Raw genomic sequence first — 24680 nt, forward strand, 5'->3', positions numbered from 1 at the left:
GGCATAAGGTTCCTCTCATTCTTCACCCTTAATCTATGAGTTTTCTTGGTTTCCTTCAAGACTCAGCTCAGATCCCAGTTTCTGCAAGAGTCTTTTCTGACTTACTCTCCCAAATCTGAATGCCTTTCTCTCTCAGATTATCTTCTACTCTGGATATATTCTATATAGTTAGTTATTCACATGTTGTCTTCCTCATTAAAATGTGAGCTCCTTGAAGGAAGGGACTGGGTTTTTGTTTGTGTTGTCTTTCTTTGCATTCCAGCATTTAGCGCAATGCCTGTCACATAATAAGAACTTAATAAATATTTATTGACTGATCAATTGACTGAAACTTTTTGGTTTTTTTCAAAGTGAGAATAGTTTATTTTATTCTTGTTCACACAAAAACATTTATGAGGTAGCCAAAAATGGTTGCCTGGTTTGGTGATCAGACACTCAAATGTGAATCTTTCAAAATGGTGAATTTCTGATAGGGAGATTTAGTGAATACAGTCTCTTTCCATGGATCTAGGGCTAGGTAAGTTTAGGAGATGCCATCAGAGGTGCCTTTTGCAAAGTTTCTAAGAGTGGCAATATGGCCACTAGCAGAAGGGTAATAGAGGGAATTATCAATTCTGGTTATCATCAGTAGCTTCATAGGCACAGGAACTGACACAATTACAGGGAGGAATCAGGCACACTAGAATTGATCCATAATGCCCAGTGAACTTGTAGGGCACTGTGTAGGGGCTTGGACAAGATGATACTACTACTGATAATTACAGTCTTTTTCTTGGGGAATTTGACATCCAGACTTAGGTGGCCTTGATAGTCACCAATAGCCACAAAAGCTTTGAACCCAGTATGTTGACCAGATCTAGTTTGTTTCTGAACAAACAGGATCTTTATGGTCCCAAGAAGGGATCCATGATCTCAATCTCCTTTACGAATAAAGAATCAAGATAAATCTTCTCCAAAGACCTGATGTTCATGTTTCATGACCTTATTACCCCAACAAAGAAATACCACTTTAACTTAAAAAAAAAATGAAGTACTTGATGTAGCAAGCTCTAAACAACCGAGGTTCTTTTTATAATCCAGAGGAAATCTATCTTCTTTCTTTATATGAACCCATTCTCTTCTAACTCACCCTTTCCCATATTGGAACTACTATTTTATGAGAGGAACAAAACAACTGAGTTGAATTCTGTCAGAGACTAAGTGAGGAGCCAGTGAACCTACCCACAATGATGGTGGCGGGTGAATAGCTGACTGAGCCTGGTACATGAACCCCCTCTGTTTTCAGGTTTTCTTCCTTTGACCTCAAGGCTGTGTCTTTGATCTCAGAACCAAGTGCCAAAGCCACTTCAATTCTGACCTGGGACCTTGGGACACTCCTTCCTCTTTGTCAACTCTTTGGTATTCCCTAGGAATGGAAGCTTAATCTTTTAATTTGAATCAAACCTTTGGATTCTGTCACTTCTTAATCCTAAAACGCACTTTCCAGCATACTTTTTGCCATCTTCCTCTATGCCCATCTACCCAATGACCATGCCAATATCGTGTTGATCTGAAGTTAGGTCATACATCTTTCTTTTTTTTTATTTCTTTTTTTTTTATTTTAAACCCTTAACTTCTGTGCATTGACTCATAGGTGGAAGAGTGGTAAGGGTAGGCAATGGGGGTCAAGTGACTTGCCCAGGGTCACACAGCTGGGAAATGTCTGAGGCCGGATTTGAACCTAGGACCTCGTGTCTCTAGGCCTGGCTCTCAATCCACTGAGCTACCCAGCTGCCCCCTATACATCTTTCTTAAATATAGTTTCTACCAAAAACGAGTGCAAGTATATATATAAGTAGTGTTATGCTTTATTTATGCACACACATACACATATATTTTAGAGACTCTGATCTACATATAGAGGAAGCTTACATTCAAACTAACATTGAAATGACATCTTAGTTCTTTTCTTCTGGAGAAAAGAGTCTAAGGCAACAGATTGAGAGAGGTTTCAATAGAATGAAAAATATTTCTTGGTGAATGCTTATCACCTAGAATAGGTGACATGCCATAGTTCAGCTGCTGCCATAGAACCAAGGAAGTTCCTGAAATAGAGTAAGGAACATTCTAGGAAGGGCAGTGATAAGAGGAGGTGTCATTTCCACTGATTTCTACCTTTAGAAGCAAAGAGAGAGCATGCTATTCTCAGGATGACTGTTCTCTAGGCTAAAATAGTAATATCAGATCCCCTTAATCTCAAAAAGTTATTAAACTAGGGGGCAGCTGGGTAGCTCAGTGGATTGAGAGCCAGGCCTAGAGACGGGAGGTCCTAGGTTCAAATCCGGCCTCAGACACTTCCCAGCTGTGTGACCCTGGGCAAGTCACTTGACCCCCATTGCCTACCCTTACCACTCTTCCACCTGTAAGTCAATATACAGAAGTTAAGGGTTTAAAATGAAAAAAAAAAAATGAAAAAAAAGTTATTAAACTCTGACATTTATTTTTTTCATAGCAATCTAAATACTTTCTAATAGCTCATATTTTGATAGCAGTTTAAAATCAGCATGAGATAACAGCAAGAGTCTCAGATTTCTCAAGGAAGAACTTACCATTTACTATTGTTATGATTAAAATGGATATAGATGGACGTAAATAGAATTATTAATATTTTAATTGAAGCCATGTTGGTAAAATAAAGAAGACCACGCACCTGCTAAGATCTAATTCAAATTGCCCGCCATACCTTCTGCCCACCTGGCTGCCTTGTACCAAAAAAGAGCATCCCAATCAAGTCCTCTCTATTTAAGCTACACTTTTCGTTGGCTCACGTCACCACATAAGCTAGGAAACCCATTGAATCATGGGAAATGTAGTTTCAAAGTCCCCTAAACATCCACAGGAAGTTTATGTTATATATCTAAATATTTAAGGCTCAAATGAACCCCAAATTTCCACTAACACACTATCTGAGTGACCTTGAGCAAGCCGCTTCAATCAAACAAATGATTACTAAATATCTATTAAGTACCTACTATATACTAGGCACTGTGTAAGTCTTGGGGATGAAAAAAAAGGCAAATCCTTTACCTCAAGGAGCTTACAATTTAATGAGGGAGACAATATGCAAACAAATAAATAGAAAACACACACAAAGAGACACACAGGACAAACAGGAATGTCTGGAGCTGAGAGATAGAATGTCATGTTTGTGGAACAGCCAGGAGACCAGTGTCACTGGATCAAAGGGTATGTGTGGGTGAGTAAGATATAAGAAGACTGGAAAGGTAAGAGAGAGCTAGGTTATAAAGAACTTTGAATGCAGAACAGAGCATTTTGTATTTGATCCTGGAGAGAACAGGGAAGCACTGGAGTTTATTGAGTGATGACTGACATGATCAGACCTGCACTTTAGAAATATCACTTTAGTGGCTGAATGGGGAATGGATTGGAGTGGGAAGAGATTTGAGACTGGCAGACCCACCAACAGGCTATTATAGTAGTCCAGGCATGAGGCAGTGAGGGACTACACTAGATAGACAGCAGTATCAGATGAGAGAAGGAAGGAGAGGGCAAGTCTTCAAGAAATATTGCAAAGGTAATACCAAAAGATGTTGGCAACAGATTGGATATGGGGGTGGTGAGGTACCAGAGAGAGAAATAATGGAGTCCAAGGTGACTCTATGGAAGTGTTTGACAAGGACTGGGAGAATGGTGTTGCCCTCTACAGTGATAGAGAAAGTAGGAGAGTGAGGATTTGGGGAAAAGATAATGAGTTCCATCCATTTTGGGTAGGCTGAGTTTAAGATGTCTGAGTTCAAGATTTCAGAAAGGCAACTGAAGAAATGAAATTGGAAGGCAGCAGAGAGAATGGGGCAAGAAAGATAGATTTGAGAGCCATTAGAAGAAAGATAGTAAAGTAAGACCCTGGATTCACTGATTGTTACCTGAGATTAATAATGGAAAACAAATTTAAAAATCAGACAATTTGGAAAATTCCAGAAAATAAAAAATAAACTATTTATAAATTTCAAACTGTCCACCAAGTGAGTTTAGGTTGTAATATGGTGAAATCTGTTAGCCCAATATATAACTCATCTTCCTTTAAGATCCACAGAAAGAAAGACAGAGACAAAGAAACAAAGAGAAAGAGACTGAGGCAGAGTTGCATAAAGTTGTCAGTATCACTCTTTTCCAGAGTCTTCCAATTTCAGTGGCAAGACAGAAGTCAAGATGACTGGTGATGGCCCAAGATTCTGTGGATGACCTATGTCTGAACAAGCTCTAAGTGCCCCATACTGCCGGCTTCAGTCACCTTCATGGCTACTGAAACAAACTATTTTCATCCACCCATTCCACCAGGGGTAAACAGCCCACTAACTCACTGATGGGTTTGTGGCCCATCAGTTACCTTCAACATGGTTTAGCCCATATGCTGAGACAGTTTATTAGGGCATAGCCATTTTATAAGTTACAGCTTCTTGAAACAAGTGTTAGTTAAATGCCAGGTGGACATGGTGGGTGATTGTCTCTAAAAAGGGCTTAGTAAGCCCTCACACTGGAGGTACTAAAACTCCTTGAATTCTCAGGCACCCTGAGAGAGAGTATAGTACTGTATAATAATGTATAATATACTTTATTATTACAGTATTTAATATTGGGAATGTCTAGTTGTATTTTAATTTATCAATTAAACTTTAGTATATGTATGCATGTACAAGAAAATCGTGCTATATATATATGGAGTCAGCGGGTGTTTCCTTATACCCACATTTTCAGCCAGCTGAGGAAAATCTTGGATACAGATGCCCTACTGTAATTAAGTTTGGGGGAGCTGATGATATCACCAAGTGAAGTAATATAAAGGGAGCAGAAAAAAGGGACCCGGAGAGAACCCTGAGGGTAGCCCACAGTTAGAGGTGTGATCTGGAAGAAAAAGGAGACAAAGGAGTGGTAAAATAAATAGGAAGAGAATCAGGAGAGAGTGCTGTCGAAAAAATCTGGAGAGAAAAGGGTATAATAAGGAGACAGTCATCGACAATGTCAAAGGCTATAGTGAGGTCAAGGAGAATAAAGACGGAGAACAAGTCATTGGATTTGGCAACTAGGAGATCATTAGTAACTTCAGAGAGAGTGGTTTCAGTGGAATGATAATGTTGGCAGCCAGACAGTAAGGGGTTAAAAAGAGAATGAGATGAAAGAAAGTGGGAGTACCTATTGATGGCTTTTTGGAGAAGTTTAGCTAGAAAAGGCAGAAGAGATATAAGACAATAGTTGGCAGGGATAGAAGGATGAAGTGATGGGTTTTTTTTCAGTATCAGAGAGATATGGGCAAAAGTGAATGGAACAGTAGACAGGGAGATGCAATCTATTGGGGAAGATGAGATGAAATGGGATAATTTTAACAGGAAGAAGGGTTAACCTTGCTAAGGAGTATGGTAATTTTGCCATGTAAGACAAGGGTGAAGGAGCAGAAAGTAGAAGAAGGCACCTGAGGGATAGAAAACAAAGAAGAGGGAAGAGGTGGGAGCTCACAGGAAATGGCTTCAATCTTTTCTATAAAATAGGAGGCATGGGGGCAGCTGGGTAGCTCAGTGGATTGAGAGCCAGGCCTAGAGACAGGAGGTCCTAGGTTCAAATCCAGCCTCAGACACTTCCCAGCTGTGTGACCCTGGGCAAGTCACTTGATCCCCATTGCCTACCCTTACCACTCTTCCACCTATAAGTCAATACACAGAAGTTAAGGGTTTAAAATAAAAAAAAAAATAGGAGGCAAAGTTCTTAGCTGAGAGAGTAATCGAAAGGAGAGCAATGGTAGGTTTGAAGAGGGATTAAAAAGGTTTGGAAGAAGCACTGTGGAGAGTATAATAGTGAATTGAGAAGGGAAGTATAGCAGCATTGCCCAGCAGCAGTGAAGGCCCAGTTGAAGTTGTACAACATAAATTGTAGAAACCTAGACAAAACAGCTGCAAGATTTCTGCCATTTATGATTCAAGACTGAGGCTTGATGGGGCATAATTGGTGATACGCTAGGGGAGTTCAGGATTTAGAGAGAAAAACAGTGTAGAGTTGAATTGGGTGACCAAAGGCTCAAGATGGCGAAATGAGGAGAGAATGGCTAGTACAGAGAAGAGAGCCTAGAGTGAATTGAAGAATCAAGGGATTGGTGACTACTGTGTAGAGTTTTAAAAGAGTTTATAAGGGAAGAGCACAGGGAGAGGTTAAAAGCCAAAAAATTAGTTAGAAGGATTACAAAATTTTTTAATATAAAGGGTTTTTTTTTTGGTGGGGATGGCAAGATCAAGGGTATGATCATCTTTGTGTATGGCTGAGGTAGAATGGAGGAATAGCTCACAAGGAGTAAATAGGCTGAGGAACTGAATGACAAGGGTATTTAAAGGAAGAATCATGCTGAAGTTCCCTAATGTGACTCAGTTTCTTCATATGCACATTGAAAGATTTGGACTCAATGATCTATGATCAAAGAACTGAAGCTAGAAGGAACTTTTTAAAAATTGTATAAATAAGGAACTTGAGACTCAGAAAGGCTAAAAACCTTGCCCCCAGGGTTATACAACTAGTAAGTGTCTGAGGTAGCATTTGAACACAGATCTTCCTGATTCCAAGCCCAGGACCCTATTAGTTCTAAATCTGTGATATTACGAACAAAAGTTAGTCAATAAGCATTTATTTAAATGCCTACTCTATGCTCTAAGTAAGAACTGTAAATACAAAGAAAGCCAAAAGGCAGTCCCTATTCTCAAAGAACTCCCAGTCTAATGGGTGAGATAACATGCAAATATATATATACAAACAAGATATACACAGGCTAAATTGGAAGCAAACAATTAAGGGAAGAAACTGTCATTAAGGGGGATCAAGAAAGACTTCTTGTAGAAGATGGGATTTTAGCTGAAATTGGAAGGAAGGCAGGGAAGCTAGATAAACTAAACTGAGACTGAGACTAAATAGCACTGGGAGATAGAAAGTTCAAGTATTTTTGTTATATTTTACATATTAGGAAACTGAGGCATATTAAGGGACTTGTGACTGGTAGTGCTGGTCCTGGAATGTGTATGACTCATCTTTCTGAGTTCAAATCCAAACTCAGACACTTATTAGCCCTGTGACCCTGGGCAGGTCACTTAACCCTGTTTGTCTCCATTTCTTCATCTGCAAAATAAGATGGACAAGGAAATGGTAAGCCACTCCAGTATCTCTGCCAGGAAAACCTCAAAATGGGACCATGAAGAGTTGGACATGAATGAATACAACCAAAGAAGGTACATGCAATTTGGACAGGGATCAGAAAAAGTTTTATACAGAAAAAAAATTTTTTTAACCTGGGTTTTAAACAGAGAGAGGGATTTTTTGAGATGGAAGTATGGTGTGATTGCATTCTAGGCATGCCAGGTGGCATAAAGATTGCAGATGGAGCACAGTATGCATGGAACAGAGAAAAGGTCAGTTTGACTGGATCACTGAGTGAGGGAGAGATAGTGGTGTTCAGTGGGTTTGTAAAGATAGGTTGGGGCAATGTTGTATAAGGCTTTAAAAAACTAAACGGAGTAAGGAGCAGTTAGGTAGCTCAGTGGACTGAGAACCAGGCATAGAGACAGAAGGTCCTGGGTTCAAATTGCCCTCAGATCCTTCCTAGCTCTGTGACTCTGGGTAAGTCACTTAACCCCTTTGCCTAGCCTTTACTGCTCTTCTGCCTTGGAACCAATATACCACACTGATTTCCAAAATGGAAGGTAAGAGTTTTTGTGTTTTTTTTTAACTGAACAAAGTAGTTTATCCTAAGGCAATAGGAATCCCTTGGACAGATGGAGTAGAGGAGTGATGTGGGACATTATTTTGGAATCAGTATGCAAAATGGACTGAAGTGTAGAGAGACTAGAGGCAGTGAGTGAGCCTCATTAGGAGGGAGATGTAGCAATAATCTAGGCTCAAGATGATGACAGTCTGAACTAAAGTGGTAGCTTTGTGAGTAGAAAGCCCAGGGTCAGATATGAGAGATACTGTAGAGGTGAAAACAGAAAGATTTGGCAATTGTCTATATACGTAAGGTTAGGCAAAATGTGGATTCCAGATAAAGCTGAGGTTATGATTCTGGGAGGCTTGAAAAGACACTAGTACCTTTGACAGAAATGGAGAAGTTTGGAAGAGGGCAGGATTTAGGTAGAAAAATAATGGGTTCAGTTTGGGGGCATGCTGAGTTTAAGATGTCTTTGGGACACCTTATTCATGTCCAATAAATAATTGGTGATGCAGGACTGAAACTTAGGGGAGAAAGTAGACCTGGATGGATAGGCCTAGAAATCATTTACAACAGTGATTCCCAAAGTGGGCGCCACCGCCCCCTGGTGGGTGCTGCTGTGATCCAGAGGAGCGGTGATGGCCACAGGTGCATTTATCTTTCCTATTAATTGCTATTAAAATTTAAAAAAAATTAATTTCCAGGGGGCTAAGTAATATTTTTTCTGGAAAGGGGGCAGTAGGCCAAAAAAGTTTGGGAACCACTGATCTACACAAGGATCCCTGCCTGTCTATACTCATTTGGATTCTCCATCATGCTCCCAGGAAACTCATCATCCTTCAATGACACATCAGCCTTGGTACTCACACCTCTTCAGTCCCTTCTGACCACTTGGCCCCTTCTAATTGGAGAATGGAGAGCTCCCATGATGAAAAATGCCATCTGCCTCCAGAGAAGAGCTACTAGAGACTAAACGTAGACAAATACATATTATATTTCATTTTATTTCTTCCTTTTTCTTTTGTTTGTTCAAATTCTCTTTACAAAAAAGATTAATATGGAAAAATAGTTTACACTATTGCACATGTAAAATCTATATCAGATTGTTGTCTGAGGGAGGGGTAAGAACAAGGAAGGTGAGAATTTGGCTCAAACTTTTTTTTAATGTTAAAAATTGGTTCTTCATGTAATTGAGAAAAAATAAAATATTATTTTAAAAAGGGGAGAGAATGGAGAGCTCCTCTCAGAACCTCCATTTAAAGAAGGTGCCTGGATGAGCCATCTCTTTATTTTGTCCCTGACCATATTCCTTTGGACCTTATCATGTCCCCCAACTTTGCAGCTTCTTTTGGTATTATCTTTCTCCATTAGATTGTAAGATTTTTTAAGACAAATATCTTTCTTTTATATTTCTATCCCCAGAACTTAGTACTGTACAAGTAGGCACTTAAAAAACATTTTTATTGACAATATAGGAGTTAATGAAATTACCTACACTGAATATAGAGAAAGGAAAGAAAAGGATCTAGGAACCCTTTGAAATATGCTCTTGTAAAGTTTAAGACACATACCAATCTGTACTTCTTTTTTTCTCCCCAATATCACAAACTATAGGAAGAAGACAATAGTCACCAATACATGAGATTTTCATGATTCCTATCCCCCAAATCAGCTTCTACCTTGTTAGTAAGAATCAAATCTAGAAACAAACCTCCCTTTATCTATTTTTTATATTAAAAAAAATCTTTACTTTCTCTCTTAGAATCCATACTAAGTATCTATTCCAGAACAGAAGAGTAGTAAAGACTAGGTAATTGGGATTAAGTGACTTGTCCAGAGTCACACAGCTAGAAGTATCTTTTTCAATTTTTTTTAAATTTTACCAATCACATGTAATAAATTTCCACACAAGTTTTCCTAAGTTATATGATCTAACTAATTCCCCTCCTTTCCTTCCTCCTCCTGGTACTGGCAGGTGATTTGATCTGGGTTATACATGTATTATCATGTGAAACTTATTTCCATATTGTTCATTTTCTTAAGTGAATAATCTTATAGAATCAAACCCACAAAACATAAACCCAAATAAACAAGTGACAAACTATATATTTTCATCTGCATTTATACTCCAACAGTTCTTTCTCTGGAGGTGAATAGCCTCCTCTTTCATAAGTCCCTCAGAATTGTCCTGGAACATTGTATTACTATTAGTAGCAAAGTCTATCACAAAGTCTATCATTCCACAATATTGCTGAAACTGTGTACACTGTTTTCCTGGTTCTGCTTATTTCACTTTGTATCAGTTCATGTAGGTCTTTCAACTCTCTCCGAAATCATTCTGTTCATCATTTCTTATAGCACAGTAGTATCCATCACCATCATATACCACAATTTGTTCAGCCATTCCCCAATAGATGGACATCCCTTCAATTTCCAATTCTTTGCCACCAAAGAAGAGCAGCCAGAAATATTTTGGTACAAATAGGTCCTTTCCCCTTTCTTCTATTTCTTTAGGATACAGACCTAGTACTGCTATTACTGGATCAAATGCATTGTTTTATAGCTCTTTGAGCACAATTCCAAATTGCCCTCCAAAATGGTTGAATTAGTTCAGAGTTCTACCAGCAATACATTAGTGTCCCAATTTTGCCACATCCTCTCCAACATTTATCACTTTTCTTTACTGCCATATTGGCCAATATGATAGCTATGAGGTGGCACCTCAGAGTTCTTTTAATTTGCATTCCTCTAATCAAGAGAGATTTAGAACATTATATGATTATTGACAGCTTTGATTTCTTCATCTGAAAACTGCTTACTCATATCCTTTGATGATTTGTCAATTGGGGAATGACTTGTATCTCATAAATTTGATTTCGCTCTTTATATATTTGAGAAATAAGACCTTTATCAGAGAAATTAGCTGTAAATATTTCCCCCCCGTTTGTTGTTTCCCTTCTCATCTTGGTTGCATTGTTATTGTTTGTACAAACCCTTATCAAAATTACTCATTTTACATCTTATAATGTTCTCTATCACTCATTTGTCATAAATTCTTCCTTTCTCCATAAATCTGATAGGTAAACTATTCTATGTCCCCCTAATTTACTTATACTCCCCCTTTATGCCTAAATCATATACCCATATCTTGGTATATGATGTGAGATATCGATATATACCTAATTTCTGTTTTCCAATTTGCCCAGCAGTTTTGGTCAAATAGTGAATTCTTGTTCCAAAAGCTGGGATCTTGGGTTTATCAAATACTAGATTGCTGAGGTCATTTACCCCTACTTTATTCCACTGATCTACTCTTAGGAAGTATTTGAGGACAGATTTGAACCCGTGTCCTCCTAACTCCAGGTCTGGAGCTCTAGTCACTCTGCTACCTAGCTACCCCTATTTTCTACATTTTAAAGGATGAAAGTATTATTAAGGCAAATGAATAAATAACCATGTTGTTTCTGGACAGGATAAGTTCTTATAGGCATCTGGATAATTGAAGTCTTCTGTCCCTTCTATTATACCTATAATGCAGGATTATAATTTACTCCTTCTAAGGAGTCTCCCCAGACTCTTCATCTATTTCTTCTTTCTGCCCAGGTTTTCTGTTGTCTATTCCAAGTATATTATCTTTTGTTCTTGCTTCAGCTGATCTTCACCCAAATGCACTCCTCTATCTGACACCTGTATTTCCTCATATTTGTTGTTGCTCAGCCATTTTAGTTATATTTGGCTTTTTGTGACCCCTTTGGGGGTTTTCTTGGCAAAGATACTAGAATGGTTTGTCATTTCTTTCTCCAGTTCATTTTAAAGATGGAGAAATTGAGATAAAAACGGTTAAATGACTTGCCCAGGGTCACACAGACATTACATGTCTGAGGCTAGGGTTTCTGAGGCTAGATTTGAACTCAAATCTTTCTGACTCTAGTTCCAGTGCTATCCACTGCTTCACCTAACTTTCCCAGTTTCCTTATAGAAATACAGTATGTCTTAATATACAGTGCCATTTTACCTTCCCTTGTAGTCATCCTATCCCTTTTGAATAAACCATATCTAAACTAGTCATGAGTTTCATCCTACCAAGTTACTGTGATTTTTATCTATGAAGACAAATTTACCTTTGAAGTCTTTGATTCACTTGGCTTATCACTCATACTTTGTGGGTTTATGTATACACATCTGAAGGCGTGGGTTTTATTGTTGGCTCCTCTCTTGGATTTTTTCTCTGGCAAATTTCTGGGTGTCTACAGCTTGCCTTCCCACATCCTAGCTGCTTTTTATGCAATCTACTTTAGTGGGCTTAAGAAAGTCATTTCTTCCTTTCATTTTCAGTTAAAATCCTTTGACAGATTTGCAAAATGTATATCTCCTAGCAAATGTATTCTGAGCCTTCCTTCTAAGCAGCCTTTGTTAATTGCATTTTGAATGATTGAAGCCAATCATTCTTATGTGGTACTGTCTTGACTTTGCCAAAGAGATCAGGGCACTGGGAATGAATTCCTCACTTCATCTCCCAGCTCTGGGAATTTTCAGTAGATGTCCCCCATGCCTAGAATGCTTTCCCTCATCATCTTCACCTTCTGGCTTCAAGTCCCAGCTAAAATCCTATCTTGTACAGCAAGCATTGGCATCTTTGCTCTGTTGATTATTTCCAATTTGTCCTTTATCTAACTTGTTTGTACAGAATTTCTTTCATGTTGCCTTTCCCATATTATGCTGTTCTTTTGTTTGTTTGAGTTCTCTTTCACAAAATGAGTAATATGGACAAATATTTTACACTCTATTATGCATGTAAAATCTACATCAGTTTGCTTGCCAACTCAGGAAGAGGTAAGAGCAAGGAAGGTGAGAATTTGGCTCAAACTCAAAAAAGAGAAAGATTGAGGGCCACCTAGCTGCCCCCTACTCTGTTAAGTTTATAAAGCCTTTACACAACTTTGCTCCAACCCATCTTTACAAACCCACCAGATGCTCTTCCTCACTCAGCCCTTGGAAGAAAGGACTGCCTTTTACCTTTCTTCATATCTCCAATGTTTAGCCCAGTTCCAGGCACATAGTAGGTACTTGATAAGTATTTATTTCAATTTTCCTCAAAACCTGAAGAATTTGCCCTAACTCTGGGACTAACTGAGACTGGTTTTAACTGACAAGCTAGCTCCTTTCATCCTAAACAACTGTGGAGAGAAAAACCCAGGAGAGTTACAGAAGTGGAGGAAGGAAAGAAAAAAAAAACAGAGGATAGAAGAGCTAAAGATGGAAGTAGCCCTATTACATCAAGAGCAGCACTAGAAACAAGAACCTGTATGATAGATGCTGTGTCATTGAATTTACCTACTAAGACAATTAAGGAGATTAGGACAGCAAGTGGTTAATTGTGGGAATGGAGGGAATCACACTGACTCCATCTTGTGACTCAATTCTGGAGTAAGCTCAGTTCCTTTTCTTTTCTAGCCCAATTTCTGTCTTGTGAGAAACCTTTATTCAATTGTGGGAACTGGGAGAAAATCTTTCTGGGTTGTTTCAATCTAGCCCTGCTTGGCAGGGAAACTGGACCACCTCTACCTGTTGTTTAGAGACTCTTAACTAATGTGCTAGGACCTAAGTTATGCTGACCAAAAACCCAATCTGATCCAAAGGCTGATGCAAGGACTTTTCTCACAATTATCCATCTCAAGTATGTCAGATCTGAAAACTGGCCCCGTATTGATCATCAGGTATTGTTTCCACGTTCCATGTTTGGAGACACTTATGGGGGGAGTGGGGCACTCCTTCTTCTGATTTCAAGAAACTGTTCCTATTCACTCTCCCCCTCCCTACTTAGAAAGTCCCTAATCTTTTCTCCAGTTAGAAATCAAATCACCTAATGTCTTGTTGTTTCCTTTTAATCAACTGGCCTTCTTTGATGAATTGTTTTTAATATGTTAATGTTTTTAATGTATAAAAGTCTGCCTCTCCCTGTATATAGGATCCAGTCCTAAGCTGAGGAAGGGACCTGGTCCTGATTTATTGAGCAATTGGCATGCATTGCTTAATAAATCTAAATGCTCAGAAGCCTGAACCTTTGTTTCCTCAGTTGTTTCATGTTTTAGTCACCACAATACCTACTCACCTCTGGACTTCAGACCCCAGAGCAATGATAATAATAATAACAAATCATAACTAGCATTTACATCAATAAATAATCAATCAATAAACATTCGTTAAACTCCTATTATATGCCAAGCATTCTGCTAAGGATTGGGGATACAAAAAAAAAAAAGGCAGAAGACAGTCCCTGCCCTTGAGCTCACAAATGAAAAGGGGAGACAACATGCAACAGATATATACAAAAAAACAATGAAGCAGATAAATAGGAAACAATTAACAGAGGGAAGGCTCAGAAATTAAGAAGGATCAGGAAGTCTTCCTACACTTCAAGGTTTATAAAGTGTTTTATATATATTATCTCATCTGACACTCAAAATCACTCTGTGAAGTAAGTACTATTTTAATCCTGATTTTAAAGATGAAGAAACTGAGGCAAGGAGAGGAACTTGCCCAGGGTCATACAGCAAGTGAGTATCAGAGGTAGGTTTTGAACTCAAGACTTTCTGACTTTAAGGCCATCACTCTAGTCCAGTGATGGCAAACCTATGACACACGTCAGCACTGACACCCATAGCCATTTTTGATGACTCATGGCCACATGTGGCTGCATACAGAGAAGTATAGGGCTGCATGCCAAGGATGAAACATTTGCTGTAGTGTAGTGTAGACACTCTGTGCACTATAGATGACAATTCTGCTTATATTAATTTACCTATTTTGATTTATTAAATATAGTTATATATTACAATGATACATTTTTGTTATTTGAACTATAAATATCGCAAAACTATGTTGTTTTTTTTCTCGAAGTGACACACCACCCGAGTTATGCTCGTTTTTTTGGCAAATTTTTGACACACCAAGCTCAAATGGTTGCGCATCACTGGGCTAGTCATTGTTCTGCCTTTTCCTTTTCAGGTACTTTGATTTCCTTCTCTAGAGAGGGTGAGAACTTAATGCCTGTTCCCCATGGCTCCAGGAAAGTCTGTTTCTCACAAATCTGTAATTTATTCACTTTTCTTTCTTTTTTTCAAAACCTTTAACTTCTGTCTTAGAATAGATACTAAGTGTTGATTACAAGGCAGAAGAATACTACTAAGGGATAGAGGTTAAGTGACTTGCCCAGAGCCACAGATTTAGGAAGTGTTTGAGGCCAGGTTTGATCCCAAGACTTCCCATCTCTAGGACTAGAGCTCCATCCCCTGAGCCATCTGACTGCCCCCACCTTGCAAATGTCTGCTTTGTCTGTAAAGTTGGCAACTGTGACTTTTAACCATTTTAGCAATGTTAGTCTGAGTATGTTTATTGAGAATGCATTTGAGAGGCCAGGATTGTAGAACTGCTTTCCAAAAGAAAGAGGTAGACTTTGAAAGCAGTATTTCATCCAACAAACTTTCAGGGAGAAGGGGAAAAGGAGAGAGAAGGAAAGGAAGGAAAAGGAGAGATGGAGGAGAAAGAACTGGTCTCTAAGGTAAAAAAGAGAATTATTGGTTCATTTTTAAAATTTCCCTGGGCAGAGCAAGAATACTAATACTAGGATCCTTGTAGGCAATAAATGAGTTAACAGTAGCTGGTGACGCTGTGTCTAGCTGGGCTAGTACTGAGACAGAACTTCTGACATTTTTTTCCCACGGGTTGGTTCAAGAGGAAAGTCCTGGAGGCAGCTGGGTAGCTCAGTGGATTGAGAGCCAGGCCAAAGAGACAGGAGGTCCTGGGTTCAAATCTGGCCTCAGACACTTCCCAGCTGTGTGACCCTGGGCAAGTCACTTAACCCTCATTGCCTAGCCCTTACCACACTTGTGCCTTGGAGCCAAACACAGTATTGACTCCAAGATGAAAGGTAAGGGTTATTAAAAAAAAAAAAAAAAAAGAGGAAAGTCCCTCCCAACCAGAAGGAACTGAGAGGCCTAGAGAGACAGATAATCCCATACAGGGAAGAAGTAGTTCTACCTTCTAAAGAGGTCAACAAATAAGAATGACAAATAACCAGGCTCACCAGTGCTGTATCACACCACCAGACCACTCTTAGACCTTTGAAGCTTTGGTCTAGAATCCACCCATTCTCAGAGAGCATCTTCTTAACCAGCCATTCATATCCCATAATTAATAATAATCTTCTTATTACTGTTCACCCTCCACTAATGTTTATAGTGTAAAGATTGTCTTTGAGTTCTCATAGGCTATGGGAGCAGAGTTCAAACTTCACTAGACCCCATCAAGCTGGAAAGGCTCAGAATACAAGTATAATAATGGACTTCGTGTCTCTTTCCAAGGACCAACCTCAATATATTTGGAGTCATTTGTCACTATAGTCATGATTGAACAAATTTTTGCAGTTATAATAATGTCATTCAGTTCACAAACATTTATTAAGTGTTTAAGATGTTCCAGGCACTAGGGATATACATAGAAACAAAAAGAAAGGCAGTCCCTATCTTCAAGGAGCTTACATTCTAGTGGGGGAAGATAACATATAAAAGGGGAGTTCAAAAGGTGTAGAGGGGAAGTATCTATGCAGGATCATGATAGCTAGAGCCAGAGAATGGTTGATGATCCTCCTCAAATGGAAGTTCCTGGAAGAACTCACTAATGGGAGGAGGAGCCCACAAGAGATAAGTTGAAGCAAGAAAGATGAAGAACCTGTATAAGTAATTCACTAAGCTGTCTACTAGGCATGATAGAGGTAATATCTGCTTCCCTGGAGAGTGTCAGCCCCCAATCCCTAGCAAAGTCCTGATTTTAAAGATGAAGAAACTGAGGCAAGGAGAGGTTAAATGACTTGATGTTGGAGTATTGTTAACAATAAGAGATTTCTGGACCATACCAATGCAACTATCAATAATATGTAAATAAGTGTTGATTGATGACACATGTTAAAACCAGTGGAAATGTGCGTTGGATATGGGGGGGGGAGAAAATGAAGACATGAATCGTGTAACCATGGAAAATTTTTCTAAAAAAAGAAAATATTTAAATCTTTTAAAAAACAGTAAGAGATTTCTGTGAATATAAGGTAGAAAAGGTATTAGAACTGAAAAAAGCAGAAAGAAACATTTATGGTGTGACAGAAACATTTATATTATTAAACATAATGACAGCCCTGATTAATGTTCTCATGACTTTAGCATTAAGCTCTACTTTATAATTATTTTTGTTTTTATTACCTACAGATGGTATCATATAAGGTAGTCTATAAATGTCGACTTCAATGAAAAGATATTTTGAAAAGGTGGCTTGGGTTCTAAAACTTCACTGTTGCTTTGTCCTTTTTGTTTTTCCTTAAACCCAGACCTAGTTAAAGGGGAGAAATGATCCCTCAGGAAACTGGGGCAGATAAGGTTTACAAGACAGTTTACAAGGTAACAACTGTGGTTTCTGATTTTGCTTATGGATCATTGAGTACTTGTATTAAAAACAACCCATAAGACATATTCCTTAGTCTCAAATTGGCCTACTATGGCTTTTTTTGACGTGTTTTTGGAACACAATAATAGTAGCTTATATTTTATAGCACCTTACAGTTTACTAAATTCATTTTTACTAAGTGAACTATAAAATGAGGATAATAATAGTACCCAGCTATCTGGGTTTTAGTGAGGATAAAATGAGATAATATCTATAAAGCTCTAAGCCAAGTCCCTGGCATGTAGTAGATACTTAATAAATGCTTGTTTCCTCCCTCCTTCTTTCCTTCTCCCCCTTTTTTCTTTCCCTACCTTCCTCTTTTTTTCCTTCTTCCCTTCTTTCTTCCTTCATTCCTTCTCTCTTTTCCTCCATCCCTTCCTTGCTCCTTCTTTCCCTTACTCATTCCCTCCTTCTCCTCCCTATTTCCTCCTTCCTTCCTTTATTATCTTTCCTTCTCTTTTTATTGTTTCCTTCCTTTCCTCTTTTCTTTTTTCCATTCTTCCTCTCTCCTTCATCCTTCATTCTCTGTCTTCCTTTTCCCTTCCTTTCTTTCCTGCCTCTCTTCCTTCTTCCCTTATTTTCTGTCATTCCTTCTTTTTTCCTCCTTTTGTCCATCCTTCCTTTCCTTCCTCCCTTCTCTTCCTCCCTTCCTTTATTTCTTCCCTCCTTCCTTCTTTCCTTTCTTCCTTCCTTCCTATAATGGTTTTCCCTTCTATTTTCTTATTTAATCCTACTCCAGCACCTCTGCCAACAGGGCATACAACCTCTGACAGCTTGCACCCACCTGGAAAGGCTTTGAGTATGGTCCCAATGACAGATTGTGTCTTCTGTCTAAGGTCCAGCCCAGTGAAGCAGAGAGCAGCACACTGCAGAGAGGTTGGCTACCAGGCAATGAATTATTTAGTCAAGGTGATCCATAATGGAGATTTTTAGAAAAAGTCTTACAACACCCTATGTAATAGGTAGGTAGTATTATTGTACCGATTTTACAAATTTAACAGTTGGCTCTCTGGGAACCTTTTCTTCAAAAGAGGCTCTGTCATTGGACTCACACATAGACTAGGTTAAGTCCAAAGGGAACTGGTCTCCCCAAAAAAGGGAATAGAACTTTTATCACTCCTTTTGCTCTATTGATACTACCCTAGAGTTCTGGTGAAAATCTCTTAAATAAAGTTTAGGTGTAACTAAAGTCTAGGGCCATCTTTTAAAATGGTTAACAGAGTCCCTTCTAGAAACAATGCTCAATGTACACAGAACACACCATATCAGGAAAAGTTTATTTCCTCCATCACAAAAGCATCATTTATGTAGAGCCATGATAGTGAACCTACAGCACATGTGCCAAAGATGACACGCAGAGACCTCTCTGTGAGCATGCCCGCCAAAATTGGAAAAGCCAAGGGACTCAAGCAGTGCTACTCCCTTCCCCCTCTCCACTATGTCTCCCCTCTCCTCTGCCGAACAGCCCAATAGAAGAGTTTACTACCTCCCCTGGGCAGAGGGCTACTCCCTTCCTTTCTCCCACCTCTGTCTGGGGTAAATGGGATGTGTGTGTGTGTGCGTGCGGGGGGGGAGGGGGGCCCGCAGTTAGCACTTGGTCTCTGAAGGATGCATGCAGTGTCTAAAAGGTTTGCCATCACTGATGCAGAACATGCATGGGATGGTTACTCACACTATAGTACCTCACACAGGGCATGTGGCCACCTATTCATTCTCTGGGCAAATGGCTTACTTTAATCTGCCCTCACACTAGTAGGTACAGGCTCCCACAGTAGGACCTAAATGCCACACAGCTACACACCAATTTTTTTTAAACCCTTACCTTCCATCTTGGAGTCAATACTGTGTACTGGCTCCAAAGCAGAAGAGTGGTAAGGACTAGGCAATGGGGGTCAAGTGACTTGCCCAGGGTCACACAGCTGGGAAGTGTCTAAGGCCAGATTTGAACCTAGGACCTCCCATCACTAGGACTGGCTCTCGATCCACTGAGCTATCCAGCTGCCCCCTACACACCAATTTTCTTAGGGTCCTAGGAGTTATCTTGCAGTAGAGTATTATACTCCCCCTACTCACCACTTTAGTCCTCAAGTTCCCAGCAGTATACTTCCATTTCCACAAAACCAACCACACGATAACATATTTAGAGAAGACATATAATCATTTATTTTACAATAAGGTAAAACAAATAACAATCACACTAGAGGCACTCATATATTAAAGAAAATGCAACAATAATAAAAGCACACAACTCATACATAAACCTAGGTCATAGCTCCCACTAATGTTATCTGTGAGAGAGAGCAACCACACATCTGGCATCAAAAGCCCAATTTAGGAATAACTTTTGCTCAGGGTAACTCATGACTCTGAAATGCAGGCTTTGATGTTATTGGTCTACTCAGAAATCTCTACTACATAAAATCATTTCTCTGCTAACTGCTTTTCTTGTCTTCACTACTCTCCAGCTGGGTAAATCCTCCTTTCTCCTACTCTTAGACCAATGAAGCATTCACAAGCTCTTTCAATTTACAATCACTAGCCATTCTCACTATGATCTGTTATGCAGAGTCAAATATAAGACATTCTGACTACACATCATGTGTGAATACATCTCAGTCCATGTGGGGGCAAGCCAGAATCCAGATGGGCAATGCCTGCTGGGAGTTTTATTTCCTGGAACATAGCACCCAGATTAATGTGTGGATGCCATTGGGGAAGGAGTTGGCTCCTTTCACAACCTTCTGTGAAATTGACTCTGGCAAGAATGTCTCCTGGGTTTTCTTTGTGGATCTGAAGCTCACTGGAATTAAGGATTTCCAAAATGGCAGCTACTGACAACTTTTCCATTCAAAACAATTTGCCACTAGTAAGAAGGACTCCACTAACAATTATACTCATGGTCACTACACCACTGGAAAAGCAAACATAAACCTGTTGTATCAAATTTCAAATACTCCAGACCAAAGCATAGGACTGCAAGATTTTCTGGTATAGTATAAGTTTAGAAGTGGCACTGGCTTTGGCTTTATGTTCCTGCTGATGAAAGAACTTTTGGTTGACCGTGGTGAGAAATCCAAGCCAGAATTCATCTTCTTAGCTCTTCAGATGTCTTTCACTATGGCAAAGACCTACAATCTATCCTGACCACCCATACCACCTTAGAGTATCAGACTGTGCTTTTATAGTAAAAAATGAGTAAAAAAATTATAATATCTGCCATGAAATACAGGCATTAAATGCCAAATTTAAACCATCTCAGCAACCAAATTCTTTCCTCTATCAAAGTTTCCTTCTTTGAGATGATGGCCTTAATGTGGCCCTCAGAGAGTTCCATACATCCTGATCCCCTACATTTAAATCAAACCTCCTTTGATATCTATGAGCCTGTCATCTCTGCTGAGAAGACCTACCATAAGTAGCTCTTGGTATCAGAAGACACCAATGCCTGCTTCAAGTATGCAACCAGATAGTGAAACTCCACCAGCAACACAGCAAATAATCTTTTTTTTTAACCCTAACTTTCTATCTTCCAATGGATACTAAGTTTTGGTTTTAAGGCAGAAGATGGGTAAGGGCTAGGCAATTAGGGTTAAATTACTTGCCCAGGGTCACATAGTTGGGAAGTGACTAAGGGCAAATTTGAACCTAGAATTTACTAAGCCACCCTGCAGTCCCTAGTCTGACTCCTACACCATAGACATATGGATGTCAAAGCTATCATCATGCCCAAGTGGATTAGTCATTTGTGGACTAGTGTTCTATTGGCTTCAAGGTTAGCATCAAACACCAGCCACCAAATGTGGTACCTAGTGAGGATCTGGTCACGGTGCATGTTAAGCTACACAAAGATATTACTGTATTTTCCTGATGTGTGTACTCTTATGTAGGTGAAGACATAGAGGAGAGAGTTTTCTGAGGCTTAAGAGAACATGGCAGCCCTGAAGAAAGGTTATGAGGAGGTAGGCAGTGACTCCTATGAGGATGAGGTGGAAGAGCAGAACAGCCACTGGGAACTACCTAATTACATTTGTTGCAAAATCCTTTCGAAGTAAACAGAGCCTCTATTTTAAAACAATAACAAAAATCTTATAATCACCCTCAAGAAGGCATTAGAAAAACACTGAACCTTCAATTTCAGCAGTGATCTAGATTTGTTTATCTGACACAGCATTATTTAGATGGCCAGCATTTATTTTAAAATGAATAAACTTGATAATCATACACAGAAATGTAGCAGCCATGTCTGTGTTTTAGTTGAACCAAGTAATTTTCACATGATGGAAAAGCTAAGCAAGGAAAGGAACCCCTGAGGCTGGCTGTCCATTTTCTGGGCTTTAATCTCTAAAATGCACATGTTCTCACTTCCTGATGTGGGGAGCAGGGGGTGGGGTCAACAGCATTTTTAAGGGAAAATACAGTTAAGCATTTAAAATGTGACACAAAAACACAAGAGATAAATAACTTTTCTTTATCAGTCCATATATAATCAAAGCTCACTAAGGAGTAGCTGGGTGCCATTAGTGGACTGAGAGCCAAGTCTAGAGATGGGAGGTCCTGGGTTCAGATTTGACTTTAGACACTTCCTAGCTGTGTGACCGTGGGCAAGTCACATAACTCCCATTGCCTAGCCCTTATTGCTCTTCTGCCTATTGGTTCTAAGATGGAAAGAAAGGGTTAAAAAAAAAAAGAACTCACTAGCCCAAAATATCAAGTTATTTACCATATATATGTGTGTGTACACACACACACACACACACACACACACACACACACATATATATATATATATATATATATATATATATATATATCTTATCCTACCTTTCAACACAATATAAATTCCTTGAAGGCAAACACTATGCTCTTTTTCATCTTTCAATCCCCAGTATTTAGTAGAGTGCCTTGCATACAATAGGCGTTTTTAAAGTGTTTGTTGAAATTGATGAAGTATGTTAACTTGCTATACTTTTGCCAAGGGAAGGCTCTTTTATTTATCTTACTTGGGGGCACATTCCAACTCCTAGGACAAGTCCCCCAGAGAAAGTTATCCCACTATTGATGTAATCTGTGCATCTACATTCACTAAAGCCATAGCTCATTAGCCTTTGTACTTTTTAATAGTCAGCCAGAGGATATAATTAGTTCAAGAAAAGCACTTAATGAATATTGTCATAATGAAAATACTAATAATGTATTTCTCCCCATAAATAACATAAAGCTCACATTTGAAGAGTCAGATTCAACTGAAACAACTGAACAACAACATGCCCCACTGGAATAAAGCTCTGAGCAGACCTAATTCCTACCTCTGCCACAGATGTTTGAGATCCTGGGCCAAGTAATTTGAACTGTAATACCTCATCTTACTTAGAAAATGAAAATCCTATGATTTGAACAATCATCTCTTTTCCCATTTCATTTCCACCTCTCTTTCAATCACAGGAATATTATTAAGACGAATCATTGTGTATGTGTGCATGTGTATTTCTGAGGGTCATCAGTTTTATTCAGTCACATGCAGAATCCTTCTCTCCTTCTCAACTCACCAGAGCTTCTTCATCTGCCCAGAAGGCTTGTCACTGTCCCACAGGGCATGAGATGGATAGCAGAAGGCAGTCCCAGACAATTTCATCTGGAAATAGATTATGAGGACTGTAGCTAAGGAGTGTCAACTTTGAAAAACACAGAACCACTCTAGTAGTTGGAAAGAACAAGTCTTTAATCAGGAAAGAGACCGTGTTCAGATTCAGCGCTTACTTTCCACACAGATCCAAAGCTCTGGGGCTCTGGGAACAGTGTCTCTGGGAAAACACACTGCCAAAGATGATTTTCCAAAGAGCAATAGAACTTGGGAGTCTTATATACCTTTTGGGGGAATAAAGGATAGGGAAGTATGATTTATTTGCTTCATAATGGACACCACGAAATGAGGAGTCCAAGGCTGGATCCTCTGAGAGAGGTTAATGCTTCGTAATGGATACAAGAGGATGATTCCAGCCAGGGGCTGGTCTACCTGGGAAAAGATCTCTGATACAATGGGAGAAGCTTCTAAGACAAAAAGGGTGACTGAGGCTTGAGTATTTCTATCACTCCTATTCAGGATACTTAATGGATGCTTGGTGGTCCACTGTTCAGTCTAAGACAAAATCAGTCTGGACTTCCTTTAAGGCAAGTTCCCAAGGGACAGGGGCAAACTTGGGGCTTCCAAAAACACAGTTGACAGGAGCCTTCAGAGAAGGGGCCCTCAAGATATGACCCACTCAACCTTCCTGCTCTCCCTTCTAGGAAGAGGAAGGGATACAAGAAAAGGAGGAAGTGCTGCTTGCAGTGCTTGGCCTTTGGCACAAAGTTGGCACCTCATGCTTCTATAGTTCAACAGAAGTGGCCACTAGATTCACATAGAAGAGGCTGTTGTCACCATTTCCTGGAGACATCTTTTCATAGGGGCTATGTTTGGTACTGCCTAGAGCCCTGATGGCGAACCTATGGCACATGTGTCAGTGCTGACACGTGTAGCCATTTTTGATAACATGCAGCCACATGCATACAGAGAAGCATGTTATTTAAACTATAAATATCATGAAATTATGGTGTTTATTTCTCGAAGTGACATGCCACCTAAGTTATGCTCAGTTTTTTGGCAAATTTTGACACATCAAGCTCAAAAGGTTGCCCATCACTGGCCTACAGGCATATATCACCAATGGGAATGATGGTGGGGGGAGGTTTTAATCATTCATGGGATCATAGGAATCGTGGGATGGAAAGATGTCCAGCTGTCCACAATATTTCTGGAGGAATTGAGATACCCCGTGAATGACAAGGTGGAACTTTGCTAAAGCAAGCTAGATACAGACTGTCACTAACAAAGAAATGCCATAGTGGCAAAGGACATGAATAGGCAATTTTCAGATAAAGAAATCAAAACTATCAATAAGCACATGAGAAAGTGTTCTAAATCTCTAATAATTAGAGAAATGCAAATCAAAACAGCTCTGAAGTACCATCTCACACCTAGCAGACTGGCTAAAATGATAGCAGGAGAGAGTAATGAATGTTGGAGGGGATGTGGCAAATTGGGACATTAATGCATTGCTGGTGGAATTGTGAACTGATCCAACCATTCTGGATGGCAATTTGGAACTATGCCCACAGAGCTCTAAAAGACTGCCTGCCCTTCGATCTGGCTATAGCATTGCTGGGTTTGTACCCCAAAGAGATCAAAGATAAACAGACTTGTACAAAAATATTTATAGCTACGCTCTTTGTGGTGGCAAAAAAACTGGAAAACGAGAGTATGCCCTTTAATTGGAGAATGGCTGAACAAATTGTGGTATATGCTGGTGATGGAATACTACTCTGCTCAAAGGAATAATAAACTGGAGGAATTCCATGTGAACTGGAAAGACCTCCAGGAATTGTTGCAGAGTGAAAGGAGCAGAGCCAGAAG

At 39.4% G+C, this 24680-nt stretch overlaps 1 pseudogene; it reads right to left on the reverse strand.

Annotated features, from left to right (window-relative positions):
• Positions 1-427: 427 nt before the first annotated feature.
• On the reverse strand, positions 428-971 carry LOC123254841 (annotated as a pseudogene).
• Positions 972-24680: the final 23709 nt, after the last annotated feature.

The sequence above is a fragment of the Gracilinanus agilis genome, chromosome 1 (assembly GCF_016433145.1).
Source record: "Gracilinanus agilis isolate LMUSP501 chromosome 1, AgileGrace, whole genome shotgun sequence".
Taxonomy (NCBI): domain Eukaryota; kingdom Metazoa; phylum Chordata; class Mammalia; order Didelphimorphia; family Didelphidae; genus Gracilinanus; species Gracilinanus agilis.